Source organism: Schistocerca americana, chromosome 2, assembly GCF_021461395.2.
Source record: "Schistocerca americana isolate TAMUIC-IGC-003095 chromosome 2, iqSchAmer2.1, whole genome shotgun sequence".
Classification (NCBI taxonomy): Eukaryota; Metazoa; Arthropoda; class Insecta; order Orthoptera; family Acrididae; genus Schistocerca; species Schistocerca americana.
In genome coordinates, this window is record NC_060120.1 from 94,913,250 (window position 1) to 94,931,778 (window position 18,529).

Below are 18,529 nucleotides of genomic sequence, written 5' to 3' on the forward strand. Positions count from 1 at the left end.
GGCGGTCGGATGGTCCCATTAGGCCACTCGTGGCCTGAAGACGGAGTGCTTTATGTAAAGGAAATAATAATTTAAAAAACTGGTTCATACTTAGGAACTTGCATTGTATAATGAAAAAGACGCAGTACTTTCCCTCCGCAACGGAAGTGCGCTGGCGCGCGCCGAAAGGTGGAATTGGTGCTCAATCTGGGTGGCAAACGAGAGAGCACAGTCAGGAGTCGGTAGCCAGCAGCCGACGAGTCAACAGCGCAGGTGCTGAGCGAGGCATCCAGTACCTAATCCGAGATGGAATGGCCTCAGGTGTAACTGTGGCTGTAAAATGGTGCTCTCGCATTGGAAATGGCTATAACATGATATTCACGTCGCCAAGAAGAACTAAATAGACCATGTTACTGCTAAAGGAGAGACCAGGTAGCTGCCACTTTGTGTTCGAACCATGAATTGTTTCCTTTCATGGTACCTATCAGTGTCCTCTACTCATAATGGCCAATATCAGAGTACCCTGTGTGTGAAAAAAAATGATAATCATCTGTGTTATTTAACAATGCTTAGTTCTGAATGCAAAAACATATAGAAGTGCGTAGTTAGATTATTAATTTCAGTGATATAAAGGGAGACATTATTGCATCCACGAAAATCTCCAATGTGTTTCGGTTTGCTTCCATTTTACAAATATCAGTATTTTAATGTTCAGCAGTATAAAAATTGTCAGTAAAAATCACTTGTTTCACAAGTGGAGTTATAAAGCATTTGGTCTTGAAGTTTAATTGAAGTTGAACTTTTACTTGAAGTCATTTCTGTAGTTGTAGAGAGTATTGTCAGTTCAAATAATGTTAAAACTTTTCAAGATAAATGATCTTAAGTGGGGCAGTAATTCAGCATTTATCATAATGCAAAATGATACTGAATGGTATGAATAGTTTGCATATATAAAGAAAGTATAGTTTGTGCCCCTTCCGCCCCCCCCCCCTTTTATTCTACTATATCAGGAAGAACCCAAACTGAATAGTTGTTTTCTAGCTAAAGGAACCTGAAGTAATCATTTAAAAGAATATATACATAAAGGGTATGTGTTCAGTGTTATTTTATTGCATTTATGATGTGTATATGTGTGTTGTCCAAACTTTAATTCTTATCAGATGTCACTTAATCTTGAGTAAGCCTTTTTGCGAACAATTCCTGCGCTAAGGTAGTGAATGGTAAAAGTGAAGATTATGGTCAATAGGGATAAAGTCCATATAATTTTTTTTATTTGTTTCTATGAATAGTTACATATGCTGTTGGTAACTACTGCTATTCACTGTGCAGTTCGTCTAGTTGTAACAGGTGTTCATTCCACTTTACAAAGAAAGTATTTATGAAAGTTACTTTTGCAAAGGTACAAATAGATTCATTAAAAATAATGTTTCCACATTATTATGCCTAATTAGGCTGGCGACCGTTTTATTTTTCATTTACAAGAACTTTGTTACTGTAACGTCTTGTAAAATTTTAGTGTTTGTGGTATCCACTAACTGCTACCATTACGAAATTCACGTTAGTTTCCCTTTGTCTGGTGGGTAACACACGGTCAAATTTAAAAAAATCCTCACACAGGGTAACATTTACTGCAAGTTTAAATCAAATTTGGTAATCAATAATACGCGGTAGGGTTGTATGACAGGATAACAGATCGGCTAGGAGAGCTTTATAACTTGAAAGAGTACTTACTACTCATTGCATTTCATCTGAGTAGTAAATTCATCAGGGACATTTAAACCATTCTACAGCTGCCAACGTCGACAGTTGCTGAGGTAACTGTGAAGTGGAAACGCGAAGGAAGAACCACAGATAAAAGAAGACGAAACAGGCATCAGGTACTGAAGGATAGGGGACAGTTGAACATGTACTATTTTCAGGTTTAATTGACCATTACTTACTCTCAGTCATCTGATATTGAAGGTGTACTAAACTTTTAGTTATTTTATATTCATATTCTAATGTTACGTTTTAAGTAATTCGATATATTATTTTAGACAATCACTTGCTAAATAGATTTTCTGAAGTTCTTTCAATTAGAAGTGGTACAAATCTGTAACTAGTTCAACAAATTTCTGAATACTGACCAAAGAATAGTCCGGGTCGGATTATCATAAATGTTCCCGGGTTTAATCGTTGATGTGTAGTATTAATCTTAATGCCTAACGCAGGTTCTGCTTATGAATGCACAACATGCGATGCTCTAGTTAAAACCGGAACTTATGTTTTGTCTACAACGGTCTCTGTTTTCTTTTAAAAGTACTATCTGCCAAACCCAACACTGCCTGGGGAATCATTTTGCCAATTTTCTATTGTAAACGAGAAAGACGAACTGTGCTTGTAACGTAACATCGAGAAAATTTCATTGCCATCTATTCGTGGAAACGCTTCTGAAATTGTTAAACAGTTGTATGGAAAAATCTGCATAACATACAAATGTACAAGTAGAATACCCACATTTCTTGTAAACATCTCTAAGGGACCTCTTCTTCATAGCTTTACAGACGGCTATTGTTTTCGGCCACAGCGGTTTGCGCTTCGAAGTTGAAAGCTGTCAAAAACGCTGCCAAGTACTAGGGATTTCCCTAAGGTGACTCGACTGTAGGATGACTTAGTAATAAAGAAGAAATCTATTAAAACTTCATGCATGATGTGGCAGTTTTTCACGCATTTCAGTGGTTATGATATCACATCTCCTAATCTGTATGCCATACAATGACGTAATTTTGTAGGCATATCCGGCAGCATATGTCGATACTGTCTGCAAAATATGTTGCGGGTGGAATTAGTAGCAAAGAAGTCATAAATTTAAGAGTCATGCGTGATGCGGCAGTTTTTCACGCATATCTCCTCATCTATGAAAAGTAGGTGGGCCCTATCCCAACAATGTTGCCTGGTAGTAAGGGATGTGTGTACGAAGTTTGGCTGAACTCGATCGATTAGTTCAGGAGATAATGTGGAACAACACGTGCATAAACATCCATTTTTATGATATTTACCGTCTGAAAGGTTGTAGATCTGCATAGAAAGAAAATTTTGGCACAGTGACATCGTTCAAAATAAAGTTAACCCATGCAATTGTAGAAGAAATGAATCTGACGTGAGGCATGAAGACAAATGTACAACTTTAGTACATCAATTTTTGACAGGCTGTATACTGTACGCAGTCTGTTGTTTTTGTGGTATCACGATATTGTAAGAGGTTATTGATATATGTGGTTTAAACTGTGCTACTTCATTTCAAGGCTGTCCTTCACCTTTACTGTAGATTTCATTTCCACTTACCAGAGCAGATAGTGGTATACACTCAAGTTCTTACGTTAGAGCTTCCTTATTGTTAACTTAACAGATTTCACGACTAATGTTAGAATAAGTTTAGAAGAAACGCTGGAAAAATTATTACCTGTACATCGTAACATATCTCAGAAATTTGTAAATGTCCATTCTCTTGCGGAGCAAACAATGTATGAACAAGTGTTGAGAAACTGTGACGTTGGCCTAGGTCGGAAAGGAAAAGACAGTCAGCCGGACACTGCTCAATGGTACATCGCAGATAGCTGATTGGCCCTAGAGTCATGCTGTGTATTTGCTAAATGAGACATTACGTCGCGCACGGACTCGCTCAATAATTAGCCCGCGTGTTTATTAGCTGATACTGGAGGCAATCAATTCGGCTGGCCAATGGCGCGCCGTCGCCATTAATTGATGCAATATATCAGATTGTAACCCCGCATCCTCCCAGAACAGTAGCCAACAGCGAGGACGCCGGAAACCGCAGCCAGTCTCCGGGGGCCACTCTGGAGCACCAGTGGTAGCCGTATTTAGTGCCATTGTCAGTGATGTAGCGCGCAGCTGGGCAAAGAGAATATAAACGCCACAGTGTGGTCAAGATACGAACTGGCTTTCAAATCGCCGTATATTGCCAATTCGCAGACCCGTCACCAACGGCGGACAATTCAATCGACAAGTGATAGTCCCTTCCCAGAAAACATTCATTTACACCTACATCTACATACGTGTAGCGCAGGCCACCGTAAGGCGCTTGGCAGAGGGAACCTTCAACCTCTACTAGCCTTATCCTTCCCTGTTTCACTCGCAAACAGATCGAGGGAAAACGACCGTCTGTACGCCTCCATATGAGCCCTAACTTCTCTTTCATCGTGGTCCTTCCACGAAATTTGCAATGGTGGAAGTAGAATCATTTTGCAGTCATCTTCGAATACCGCTACTGGAAATTTTCTCAACAGGGTTTCGTGATGAGAACGTCGCCTTCTCTCCAGGGATTTCCATTTGAGTTCACGAAGCATCACCGTAAAACTCACACGTTAATTGCATTTATCCATTGGCAGCTATGATCGGTCGAAACTAGTCGTCTCCACAGGGTGAATTTACACTATGTGATCAAAAGCATCCGTTTTTTATACTAGGTGCATCGTTTTGCCATCTACTGCCAGGTTCTCCATATCAGCGATCTCAGCAGTCATGAGACATTGTGAGAGAGCAGAATGGGGCGTTCCGCAGAACTTCCGGACTTTGAACGCGGTCAGGTGATTGGGTGACACTTGTATCACACGTATGTTAGCGAGATTTCCACACTCCTAAACATCTCTAGGTCCACTGTTTCTTATGTGATAACTAAGTGGAAACGTGAAGGTACACGTACAGACGAAAGCGTACAGTCCGACCTCGTCTCTTGACCGAGACCGCCGACAGTTGAAGTGGGTCGTTATGAGTAATAGGCAGACATCTATCCAGACCGTCTCACAGGAATTCAAAACTGCATCTGGATCCACTGCAAGTACTATGACAGTTCGGTGGGAGGTGAGAAAACTGGGATTTCATGGTCGAGGGGCTGGTCATAAGCCACACATCATGCGAAACGACGCCTCGCTTGGTGTAAGCAGCGTAAACATTGGACGATTGAACAGTGAAAAACCGTTGCGTGGAGTGACGAATCACGGTACACAATGTGGCCATCCGATGGCAGGGTGTGGGTATGGCGAATGCCCGGCGGACGTCATCTACTAGCGTGTGTAACGCCAAAATTCGGAGGCGGTGGTATTATGGTGTGGTCGTATTTTTCATGGAGGGACCTTGCACCCCTTGTTGTTTTGCGTAGAGCTATCACAGCACAGGCCTACATTGATGTTATAAACACCTTCTTGCTTTCCTCTGTTCAAGAGAAATCCGCGGATGGTGACTGCATCTTTGAACACGATCGAGCACCTGTTCGTAATGTGCGGAGTGGTTACACGACAATAACATCCCTGAAATGGTCTGGCGTGCAGAGTCCTGACCTGAATCTTATAGAACACCTCTGAGATGTTTTGGAACACCGACTTTGTGCCAGGCCTCACCGACCAACATCGATACCTCTCCTCAGTGCAGCACTCCGTGAAAGCTGCCATTCCCTAAGAAACCTTCCAGCACCTGATTGAACTTATGCCTCCGAGAGTGGAAGCTGTCATCAAGGCTAAGGGTGGGCCAACACCATATTGAATTACAGTATTACCAATGGAGGGTGCCACAAACTTGTAAGTTATTTTCAGCCAGGTGTCCGGATACTTTTGATCACATAGTGTAGATCTCATTTTTGATTCGAATAACTTTAGAATTTCCTGACGTATTGTGTGTAGTATAGTTGTATTGTTATACTGCAGTGTAACACGCGTAATTCACAGCATGGAGGCCAAAATAGAGATAGTATAAATTTTGATTGGCAATAGGAAGAAAAAGCATTTTTGAAAAGGCCTGTTAACACCGAACAGATACTTAAATGCTAGAAAATATTTTCCATGTCTATTTGTCTGGAGTGTAGCTGCGCACGGAAATGAAACTTGGATGATGAACAGTTTAGACAAGAAAATAATTGGAGCTTCAGAAATCTTGTGCAAAAGGGGTAGTCTAAAGATTACGGGTAGTTCTAAAGGCAGCTGAGGAGGTACTGAATCGAAAGGGGAGGAAAGAAATTTATGACACGATTTGACTATAAGAAGAGATCGTTTGATAGGACACGTGCTGAGACATCAATAAATTGTCGAATTGGTAATGAAGAGTGTGTTTGGCTACAAACTGCATGGGCAAGATTTTTTCATGTATATACCCACGTACTGGTCATTCAGCGACTAATAAATAGCAGCGACTTGTTGGGCTTAATGTCTTCAGTCTTTAACAAGACTCCAGTTGCTGGTGAAATATACTGAAACTACCCACCTAAAACAAACAACTTTGTCTCCTGCATAACACATGCACTAGTTTTGAATAAAAGTCGTCTATAGAATAGACACAGTTACAGTTAATAATAAAAATTTGCTTTGTTTGTGTTATTGGGCAGAGATCAAATGCCGGCCGAAGTGGCCGTGCGGTTAAAGGCGCTGCAGTCTGGAACCGCAAGACCGCTACGGTCGCAGGTTCGAATCCTGCCTCGGGCATGGATGTTTGTGATGTCCTTAGGTTAGTTAGGTTTAACTAGTTCTAAGTTCTAGGGGACTAATGACCTCAGCAGTTGAGTCCCATAGTGCTCAGAGCCATTTTTTGAGAGATCAAATATTTTTTTGGATGTGCATTGAACACTTTTCTGAATCACTGACAGCTATGATAACACTTTTTTTTTCTTTTAGTGTTACTTTATTGCTCTTACCAAAGTGACCAATTATTAGTGACTTAGTTCACTTGTCAAAGCATAAATTTTGAAGGACTAAACAAAATAATGCTGAAGTCATTTTTGCCTGGATAGCCGCGCGTGATGAAATGCCTCTTCTGGGACGGGAAAGTGCGCCAGCCCCGGATCCAATACGCCCGCCGGATTAACAACGAGGGTCGTTATACCAACCAATCTGTATGTGGTTTTTAGACTGTTTCCCACATTCCACTAGGTGAAAACCTGGTTGGTATTCACATTCCACCTCAGTTACACGATTCTCAAATATTTAGAAAACTGTCGCTCACTTTCACATTCATAACACCACACAGAGATAATTTTGGTACACATATTCCATCCCAGCGTGGTGGGCAGGGCAGTTGGGGGGGGGGGGGGAGAGGAGGGGGTTGAAACAGGGTGGCAACAGGAAGGGCACACGGTCACCTCTTAAACTAACCAAGACTACTCACTTCATAGCACTACCGACCCTGCGCCGCAGCGGGACAAAGGTACAAAGAAAAGAAGATTGAAGGGGCGCAGACAGGACGACTGTAGACAACCATCACACATTATTCTAAGCGGTCGCTTTTGCGCGTTCAAGTGATGAATTACCAAAGAAATATGTTGGAAGATATTCGTAAGTGAAAATATGCAAGATATCTCGGGAAGATGACTTGGTTTGATTTCTACTTGCAGCATGGTTTGATCTATCGAGCACCGTATTTTAATAATTTTTGGAAGTTAAAAGTTAAAAATGTATTAAAAATATTTTCGAGAGCAATGAGACATTTATATACAACGGTTACCGGTTTCGGTCAGAATGTGACAAACTTCAGACCATTTACACAGTGATGGCAGGTGGTGGCAGTGAACGGAGAAGGTGTTATGAAAGCACGAACGCAAACTGCTCACGTTCGTGGAGTCGTCACTCCTGCTCCGTTCACCGCTGCCACCGACCACCATGCTATAAATGACATGAAGATACTCACATTGGGACCGAAATCGGCAACCATTGTAAATAAAGTTTTTTCTTGCGTTCGAGACTGTTTTAAATCCATTTTTGAACTACCACATTTCACATTCCTTATGTTGAGTATAATTCAACCCAACTGCTTGTTATACTATTAGACATTTTTTTGTGGAGCATCACCCAACAACAGCAAAGCATCTTATACTATCAAGAGAGATTAGCGGTATCTTACACTTTCGACAAAGGGCCTGAGAGCACAGCATCGCCCCTGCGGTCGCTAGCAGGTGCCAGCAAACGGGCCCTAGAGAGCCCTGGCGTGTGTGGCGTTGAGAGACACACAATCTGCCAACATATCTTTCGCGAAAAGATTATTGGGCGGCACTGTTATTACTGGTGTGTCAGAAAGTGAAAAACACTCTACCTGTGCTGCCATTTCACTCAGGACGTCAGCTGTCAGACGAAAGGCGCCGTAAATATTTTGGCAACAAGCCGTTTCATCATCGAGACGTAACATTCAGACGACGCGCGGTTTACTGCTAGACCTTGTTCGATGACTTACCGTAACAGCTCGAACAGAAGATTCCCTGCAAGAACAGTCTCAGCCTACAGTGTTACCAGTTTAAAAAAAAAATTCTTTATTGACATAACAATAATACAATAATAATTATACATATGTGGGCCACCTCCTAACATGATTAGTGGACCATTAATTGTTACATAAGACTAAGTTTTTTTGCAGCTTAGATTACAATTTTTTTGTTAGTGAGCTACTATTTAAATTCCTAAGGTAGTGTTAGATTCCTACAACAACAATGGGTGGTTTAGTTTTTACCTACTTCTAACCTAGAAATGACTACTAACTGCAGCGTCACAGGTGTGCCAGTAAATACAAACCTACTTGGAGTGGCCAGGCTCCTCGAGCTAACCCCGGGGAGCATGCCCCTGCCACCGGGCCGGCCAAGGTTACTAATCGCTGCAGTTTCCTGTGTTAGTATTCTAAACTACGTCCTACTACTACTAGCTTAACCTACGTCATAGTTGGTGCTTGTCGTGATCGGTGTGATTGATCCCACCCCCCTAATCCCATACGTGGCGGTTTCCAACAAATGGGAGTCGGCCATTCCACGCACAGACGGTATGGGATTGGGATCAGGTCGTAATCGGTTGCTTAAAGAATTCGGTGTCTATTCTTGATCCCTCAGGTATTCTATTAAGACTCGTTGTTTGGAAGTCTGTCTCTGAGTGTCATCGCCACGTCGTTGAAGAGAGGGCACTCGAAAACCACATGATCAGGAGTTCCCTCCGCCGCGCCACAGTCACACTCGGGGGTTGCCCCTTTCCCAAACCGACATAAATATGTCCATGACCAGTGAGAAAGTGGATGAGTCCTCGTGTGCGTTCAAAATGTTTCATGGTCCCGCGTTCTTTAACATCAGTTAGAAACTGGAATGTTCTTCTCCCCGTTTCATCTTCCTCCCAAATCCTCTGCCACAATTCCTCCCCTCTGTTTCTTATTTCCCTCTTATCCTCTACTCTCACACCCATGATATCTGTTATTTTTTCCCCATTCCCTTTTTTAGCCCAATACCATGCCGCTTGTTCACGTATTTTGATGTCTAACGGGCAGAGCCCGTGTTATCAGTTTGTGCAGATAGCCAGACTTACAGTATTTTCTGCATGGCCATGTTATTTGTCGCATGTCACGATGGGCGCGGAGTTAGACTCTGTCGCGGCCAGCCGCCAGCCGGATTTTATATCAAACAGCGCACGTTTGGAGCGCAGCATTCTATGGTAGTGAATCAGGCATAGTGGCACAACTGGAACAGATGTGAATGGAAGCATTTGAGACGTGGTGCTACAGACGAACACTGAAAATAAGGTGGACTGATAAAAACAGGAGTAATGAGGTTCTCCGACGAACCGGCGAAGAAAGGAACATTTGGAAAATACTGACAAAAAGGGACAGGATGATATGACGTGTGTTAAGATATCAGGGAATAACGTCATTGGTACTGGAGGGAAGTGTAGGTAGTAAAGCTGTAAGAGTAGACAGAGACTATAATACATCCAACAAATAATTAACGACAGTGGTATCACTAGAAAACCGAGGAGCCGCCAGAACCAGCCATACGGGGCAAATATTGTGAAGATGGCTTTAACATAAGACGAAGCCGATAAATAAACAAATATTACTGCCGTCTCGACTGTTAATTTTAACCTAAATATAGCACTAGATCGTCGCACATCATAGAAAATGTTGTCTAACTTTATAGACCTAGGATGGTTCAAATGGTTCAAATGGCTCTGAGCACTATGGGACTTAACATCTGTGGTCATCAGTCCCCTAGAACTTAGAACTACTTAAACCGAACTAACCTAAGGACATCACACACATCCATGCCCGAGGCAGGATTCGAACCTGCGACCGTAGCAGCCGCGCGGTTCCGGACTGAGCGCCTAGAACCGCTAGACCACCGCGGCCGGAGACCTAGGATGGGATGAAGACATTAGCGCAGAAGAGCATCAAACCAGACTGACGACTTCTTCTTCTCTTTTATGCATGAAAAATATTATGAATCCTCCAGTTAACTGTGGTTTTCACTTGCTTCGCTAACAATTTTTTTAGGGAGTAATTTCACAAGTTGCCATAAATTTCGTATAGAATATGTTTAATTTCCTATCAACACCTCTACACCCATATACTTCATTGTAAACTACATCTTGCATCGAACCTCAAACTGTCCGGGGCATCCCCAGACACGTCTTCGGACTGGAATCTCAGTGACTGGAGCAGAACTGTCTACAGTGATGAGCCCCGCTTCGATCTGAGTCCCCATGGCCATGTCTGGAGAAGCCGTGGACAGCGGAAGGTTACCAGTCTGAGTGTCGCCCGACAACCGAGAATGATGGCCTAGGGTGCGATTTCTTTCCACAGCAAGACCTCTCTGGTTGTCATCCGCTGCTTCCTTATAGCGCAACGGTATGTCGACTACATTGTACGACACGTTTTGTTGCACTTCATATCAAGCTACCCTGAGCTTACATTTCAGCAAGATAATGTCCACCCGCACGCGGCGAGAGGACACGAGGGTTTCTACTGCTTTTCTTCGTCCTTGTCAAAACCTACATGCCAGCAGGGTCGCTCGATCTCTCACCAATTGACAGCGTTCGGAGCACTATAAGCAGGATCCTATTACCATCTCGATATTTTGATCAGAATTTCGCACGATGTCCCTCAGGAGCACTTCCAACAACTTTGTCAACTTATGTCAAGCCGAACAGTCGCTTGCATAAGGGGCAGATGTTAATCAACCCGTTATTGGCTTGCTCCATTTGCGACGTACTTCCCTTTGTATAAATCATCCAGTTTTTCTGAAATTGTAATCGTTTGTTTGTCGCTACACGTACTTCACATATGTCACCACAACACTGGAAATGTTATGCTACAGTTCGTTTTGGCAATTAAGAGTATACTTCAATTTAAGTTATGCCCTGGTACGGAGTTTAGGTCGCTTAATAAAATGCAGATTCAGTCGTAAAACAGTTTTTACAACCACAGTATACTGGAACGAGGCAGTGTGCTATAAAACTCCTACTGGTAACGTAATAAGAAATGATGAATCGCTGTTGCCATACATCTACATCTACATCTACAGTGTTACTCTGCAATTCACACTCAAGTGCCTGCCAGAGGATTCATCAAACCATTTTCATACTCCTTCTCTACCAGTCCACTCTCGAATGGCGTGTGGGAAAAAGGAACATCTAAATCTTTCCGTTCGATCTCTGATTTCTTTTATTTTATTATGATGATCATTGCTCTCTACTTAAGTAGGTGCCAACAAAATATTTTCGCGTTCGTAAGAGAAAGTTGGTGATTGAAATTTCGTAAGTAGATCTCGCCGCAAAGAAAACCGCCTTTGTTTCAGTGACTGCCACCCCAACCCGCGTATCATATCAGTCACACTCTCACCCCTATTGCTCGATAACACGAAACGAGCTCCCCTTGTTTGCATTTTTTCGATGTCCTCCGTCAATCCTACCTGGTAAGGATCCCATACCGCGCAGAAATATTCCAGCAGAGGACGCACAAGTGTAATGTAGGCGGTCTCTTTAGCGGATTTATCGTATCTCCCAAGTGTTCTGCCATCAAAGCGCAATCTTTGTTTCGCCTTCCCCACAATATTATCTATGTGGTCTTGCCAGTTTGAATTGCTCGTAATTGTAATTCCTAGGTATTTAGTCGAATTGACAGCCCTTAGATTTGTGCGATTTATCATATACCCAAAACCTATCGGATTTCTTTTAGTACCAATGTTGATGACCTCGCACGATTGGGATATTCCCAGTTCAATCACTATTAATGAACAAGTATCCAAATTAGTAATAAAATGCTCTTTTGTATGCCCTGTACGCATTCTTCAAAAGCTGCGGATAGGGAACTGAATATTTGTGAAGGCACTACGTACCATCTAGACAGAACATGAGAACAGTGCACAAGAACCAGATTTGGATATTACAGCCGTACTTAGAGATGCAGTAGTGTTCAGACACACACACGCAGGAGGTACGTAGTGACATACGTTTATAGGCTGAGAACTCCAAATCCTGCTGAATATCATGTGGGAATACCGCCAGGTAATTGTGCTTTGATTTTCCCCTGGCATTTCAGTTAGGAAGAGGCTCAGAGGAGCAGAGTAGGGAGCTATATCGTCATGTTTTCATTGTCGATGAACTGGTACAGTTCCGCAACTCGCGGTCGTGCGGTAGCGTTCTCGCTTCCCGCGCCCGGGTTCCCGGGTTCGATTCCCGGCGGGGTCAGGGATTTTCTTTGCCTCGTGATGGCTGGGTGTTGTGTGGTGTCCTTATGTTAGTTAGGTTTAAGTAGTTCTAAGTTCTAGTGGACTGATGACCATAGATGTTAAGTCCCATAGTGCTCAGAGCCATTTGAACCATTTATTTTTTGTTTTATACCTTTCTATATCGTTGGATGATAAAAATGTTTGAAGACTGCTTGTGAACTGATGGCCAAGAGGCCGAAGATTAGTTGCAAGTACGTTTATACGTTTATGGATACGTGATCCGAAACCATTGTAGCAATATATGGTTTTGATTCACAAAATACACATCACTTCCTAACACCCAAATTTCCTAAGCATTATTTAAACTCGTTCGCCAAAACTCAAATGAAAATAGCTTTAGTGTTCTTTAGATGATTTGTGGGAATATTCTAATCGCATTTAATTCAAGACTGTCTGTCTACAGCTTGAATCTAAACAGTGTTTGCGATTGCTGTAATAGGTACTTCATAGACATGAAACATCTTTCTAGTCAGCGGTTACTCACTCAACTACTTATTTACACGACTGACAGCCGTGCTAACCCGGAGTTGGTCATAGCATTACAAGACCTGCACAAACCCCACGCCTGAGTGTGCTGGGGATGTTGCTATAAGTTCCAGTTCATTTTCGGTGTTATAACCAAGGCCACTTTGGCCCCAGCATTAAGAACAGGTTTCTTACTACTTTAAGTTGTTTTGTAGAGCATAGTCTAGGGTAAAAAACTGCTTGAGCCTTGAATAAAAATCATCAGCAATGGCAGACGAATCCTTCCGGCATAAGAAGTCAACGAGCAGACAGAAGATGGGGGCACCCTCTTTCCTTTTGGGCGAAGAATCAGCAACAATCAGTGACATGAGGTAGCAGAAGGCAAAGGAAACCAGTGCATTAAATGTGTATAATGTGATCCATAGGACATGGGGCCTGTAATTGGAAACGTAATTAGGAAAGGATCCGGTTCAGTCTCCTTTCCGGATCTGCGAGGTGGGATAGCCAAGGGGGAGGCGACCACGAGAAAAAGACTGAATAAGCAACGAAAGGATAACATACTGCATACCTCATTTTCGCAAGAGTCACATCTACACTCCTGGAAATTGAAATAAGAACACCGTGAATTCATTGTCCCAGGAAGGGGAAACTTTATTGACATTCCTGGGGTCAGATACATCACATGATCACACTGACAGAACCACAGGCACATAGACACAGGCAACAGAGCATGCACAATGTCGGCACTAGTACAGTGTATATCCACCTTTCGCAGCAATGCAGGCTGCTATTCTCCCATGGACACGATCGTAGAGATGCTGGATGTAGTCCTGTGGAACGGCTTGCCATGCCATTTCCACCTGGCGCCTCAGTTAGACCAGCGTTCGTGCTGGACGTGCAGACAGCGTGAGACGACGCTTCATCCAGTCCCAAACATGCTCAATGGGGGACAGATCCAGAGATCTTGCTGGCCAGGGTAGTTGACTTACACCTTCTAGAGCACGTTGGGTGGCACGGGATACATGCGGACGTGCATTGTCCTGTTGGAACAGCAAGTTCCCTTGCCGGTCTAGGAATGGTAGAACGATGGGTTCGATGACGGTTTGGATGTACCGTGCACTATTCAGTGTCCCCTCGACGATCACCAGTGGTGTACGGCCAGTGTAGGAGATCGCTCCCCACACCATGATGCCGGGTGTTGGCCCTGTGTGCCTCGGTCGTATGCAGTCCTGATTGTGGCGCTCACCTGCACGGCGCCAAACACGCATACGACCATCATTGGCAATAAGGCAGAAGCGACTCTCATCGCTGAAGACGACACGTCTCCATTCGTCCCTCCATTCACGCCTGTCGCGACACCACTGGAGGCGGGCTGCACGATGTTGGGGCGTGAACGGAAGACGGCCTAACGGTGTGCGGGACCGTAGCCCAGCTTCATGGACACGGTTGCGAATGGTCCTCGCCGATACCCCAGGAGCAACAGTGTCCCTAATTTGCTGGGAAATGGCGGTGCGGTCCCCTACGGCACTGCGTAGGATCCTACGGTCTTGGCGTGCATCCGTGCGTCGCTGCGGTCCGGTCCCAGGTCGACGGGCACGTGCACCTTCCGCCGACCACTGGCGACAACATCGATGTACTGTGGAGACCTCACGCCCCACGTGTTGAGCAATTCGGCGGTACGTCCACCCGGCCTCCCGCATGCCCACTATACCCCCTCGCTCAAAGTCCGTCAATTGCACATACGGTTCACGTCCACGCTGTCGCGGCATGCTACCAGTGTTAAAGACTGCGATGGAGCTCCGTATGCCACGGCAAACTGGCTGACACTGACGGCGGCGGTACAGAAATGCTGCGCAGCTAGCGCCATTCGACGACCAACACCGCGGTTCCTGGTGTGTCCGCTGTGCCGTGCGTGTGATCATTGCTTGTACAGCCCTCTCGCAGTGTCCGGAGCAAGTATGGTGGGTCTGACACACCGGTGTCAATGTGTTCTTTTTTCCATTTCCAGGAGTGTATATGTTGATGTGTCTGATAATTTAGAGCTATTGCCTTACACCCAGATAGTCTTAAATAATTGTGGTTGTACAATGCTTACGAAACTGATGTATGAAAATATCCAACCTACGTTTTACATTACTTGTTAAGTATGTTCTTGTTTCGATAGTCCATAGGTCACAATCAGTCCTCTCACATCTGCAGCATCTCGCCCATCGCTGCTTCATACTAGCAGCTTATAGTCTTGCAGCATATTATGTTTTTATTTTTACTATCAGTGTCCTGACGTAGTCTGGATTGTATCTCCTCAGCCAACTGCTGACGTTCGACGCCGACCAGTGTGGCCGTGCGGTTCTATGCGCTTCAGTCTGGAACCTCGCGACCGCTACGGTCGCAGGTTCGAATCCTGCCTCAGGCATGGATGTGTGTGATGTCCTTAGGTTAGTTAGGTTTAAGTAGTTCTGAGTTCTGGGGAACTGATGACCTCAGATGTTAAGTCCCATACTGCTCAGAGCCATTTAGTGTTCGACAGCCTGCATTACAATGTCGTTGGTATAGTTTGTGAATGATCCTGTATTTGAAGGAACTAGGTCTGTTGTACTGGTACCTTCAACAAGAAAATTCACCTTCATGTGTAAATAAGCTGTATATGTAGCAGTGTACGATATAATTGTGTTTGTGGCTCATTTAACCCCACAGTTTAAGCCGTATGTTGTGGTATTATGTACTGTCGTTTTCGCGTAGACTGTTGGATAATTTTTCCGTTATCTAATATCCATTTCTATGTCAATATTTCTAGGGAGCACAATGCTGAGTTTCAAAGACTATTTAGTAAACGATGTAGGGCTTACTCACACTACCTGTTGACCTGGCGAGTAAACGCCCATCGACGCTTCCGCTGCATGCTCGCTCAGTCTTTCCTAATAGGCTGTAGCTACGGGGCACACTGTTGGTGCAGTGGAGGTTTTATTTATTCTGTTTCATGTAACGTACCAGTCATGTGTGCTCCGTTTATGGTTGTGCGATTTATGCACAGTAATATTATTTCCAGAAGGAATCTAAAAATATTGTGACCTGGTTATTATGTTTTCCGCATATATACTGGTTGTACTGCTGTGCAGATTCTTATAATAATGTTTCTGTCCTGGTATACTGTAGATCGGAATATGACAGCTATCCGTCGAAAGTGGTCATCGCGCAAATAAAAATATTTCGACACACGATCTTGCCTGCAAATGTTCTTATTTATCAGTGAATAAAATTGCCTCGAGGACGAAATTGACTCTTTAACTTTTAATAAAATTGTTGTGACAGGTTTATCTCTCACTACAACAATAACTAAACCTTTCAGGTTATCGGTGGTGCCACAAACAACGCAGTCCAACACCTGAAATATCATGAAATGGCATTTTCCATATAGCTGTAATTTTGTGCCATGGAATCCACTCTACCAGTTCATGAAACGAAATTAGCATGTTAAGATCTGCAGTCCTCTATAGTGGTAATCATCCATAAATAACAACCACGCTTGCCGAAGTAAATGAAGTACGTTGAGATAATCTTCGTCGTCGAACTCTCAAAGAAATGTACTAGTTCTTAGGAAAGCGTCACACAAAGTAGGTGACTCATCCACACTAGATAATGTTAAAGTATCTTATCACACAAATAACAAGTTATTCAATATGTGAATGATGTGTAACAGTTAATAGTTTGGACAAGTGAAAATGAAATCGATATACAAGTTGATTCAAACGACAGGTCCCATAAGACAAAATAAGGTGAAGCAGAACCCAGAACTGCACCCACAAACTTTCAGTGGTGACAGCAAAAAAACAAAAAGTTTAGTAAACATGGACTCTATGAGATATACATTTTTACTGGACACTTTTTACTTGTTTTGGCCCATACTGCCGTGTCTGAAAATAAGGAAAGCATAGGGCTTGTGGTAGAAGATACTCGTTTCACAGTTTCGAAGATGAAGAATTGCTTATAGCTCATGACTTTTGAATCCCCCTTTATATACCAGGTGTCTCTCCTAAGAGTCGTCAGGCATATTATTTTACTAGCGTTTCGGCAGATATTTGCAGTTTCGAATCCCACTTTATATACCAGGTGTCTCTCCTAAGAGTCGTCAGGCATATTATTTTCCTAGCGTTTCGGCAGATATTTGCAGTTTCGGGTTTGCATTGCTTAGATCGAGTCAGTCCAGACAATTAAAGCTCGTCGCGTCTTTCAAGCTACGCCCAATTTCAACAGAAGCTGCCGGTTTGTTTCCCATTACAAATCAAATTTTTTTTTAATGTGAATTTTACGAGCCCATTCCATAATATGCTCTCAAATTAGTCTAGTCAGATATTCAATTTACCTCCATGAGTTAACAGGGACAGTAAAACAAGAAGAATAAAGAGCAATCCAGCAGCGACTGAGCAGCGCTGCCTGTTTGACGGTAGCAGTCGACGCTGCCCGGATATTGCTCTCGCCGTTGCAGTACTGCCTATTCTCCGAGTTTTTCGAGTTTCATTGTCCCTGTTAACACGTATCAATAACATAAATATGGCACTATACTAATCTCAGACCGCTCTGTCGCATGGGCACGTAAAATTCGATTTTAAAAAGTAATTTTGTTTGTAATGGGAAACAAACCGGCGCTTCCAGTCAACACTGGACGGTGCATAAAAAATGTTATGAGTACTGTCTGTCCGCTCTGAATCCAGTTACACAGTGCAAGACCGAAATTGCAAATATTTGCTGAAACACTACACAAAAGGCGTCGGACGACCCTTAGGAGAAATACGCCGTGTATAAGCTCTAGCGTTTCCGTCCATATTTCGGTATAGGCAGAAGAGACACTAACTTAGCAGCTCATTACAAAAACCATATGGATATCCACGACGTCAAGAACATGAAACGTGTAACGGTTTACCGCTCGTTTCCCCATTAAGAGCCAACGGCCTTGCCGCAGTGGTAACACCGGTACTCGTCAGATTAACGAAGTTAAGCGCTGTCGGGCTGGGCTAGCACGTAGATGAGTGACCATCCAGTCTGCCGAGCGCTGTTGGCAAGCAGGGTGCACTCAGCCCTTGTGAGGCAAACTGAGGAGCTGCTTGATTGTGAAGTAGCGGCTCCGGTCTCGGAAAATGACATACGGCCGGGAGAGCGGTATGCTGACCACATGTCCCTCCATGTCGGCTTTCGGTGACGCCTGTGGACTGAGGATGGCACGGCGGCCTGTCGGTACCGTTGGGACTTCATGGCCTGTTCGGGAGGAGTGCAGTTTATCCATTAAGAGCAGTCTGTAAAGCCAAGGGCTGACAGCCAGTGACAGAATCTTGCCTGCCAAAGCGCTGCGTTGTTTGAGTGCAGGCTTTCTCGGCGATTTTCATATATGAAGTCTTCACGGGTTGTCAGCCTACTAGCGTCGTCTTGTAGCAATGTTTCGATGGGATGCGTCTCCGTCATCTTCAGGCGAAGTGGCGGGATATCGTCCTGCCTGCTTTCATCTAATACTTTCCCCTCTTTGGGGAAGTGTGAGGGGGAGTTTGCAGCCTTTTGGCTTTTACTCCCCTGTGTACATGTGTG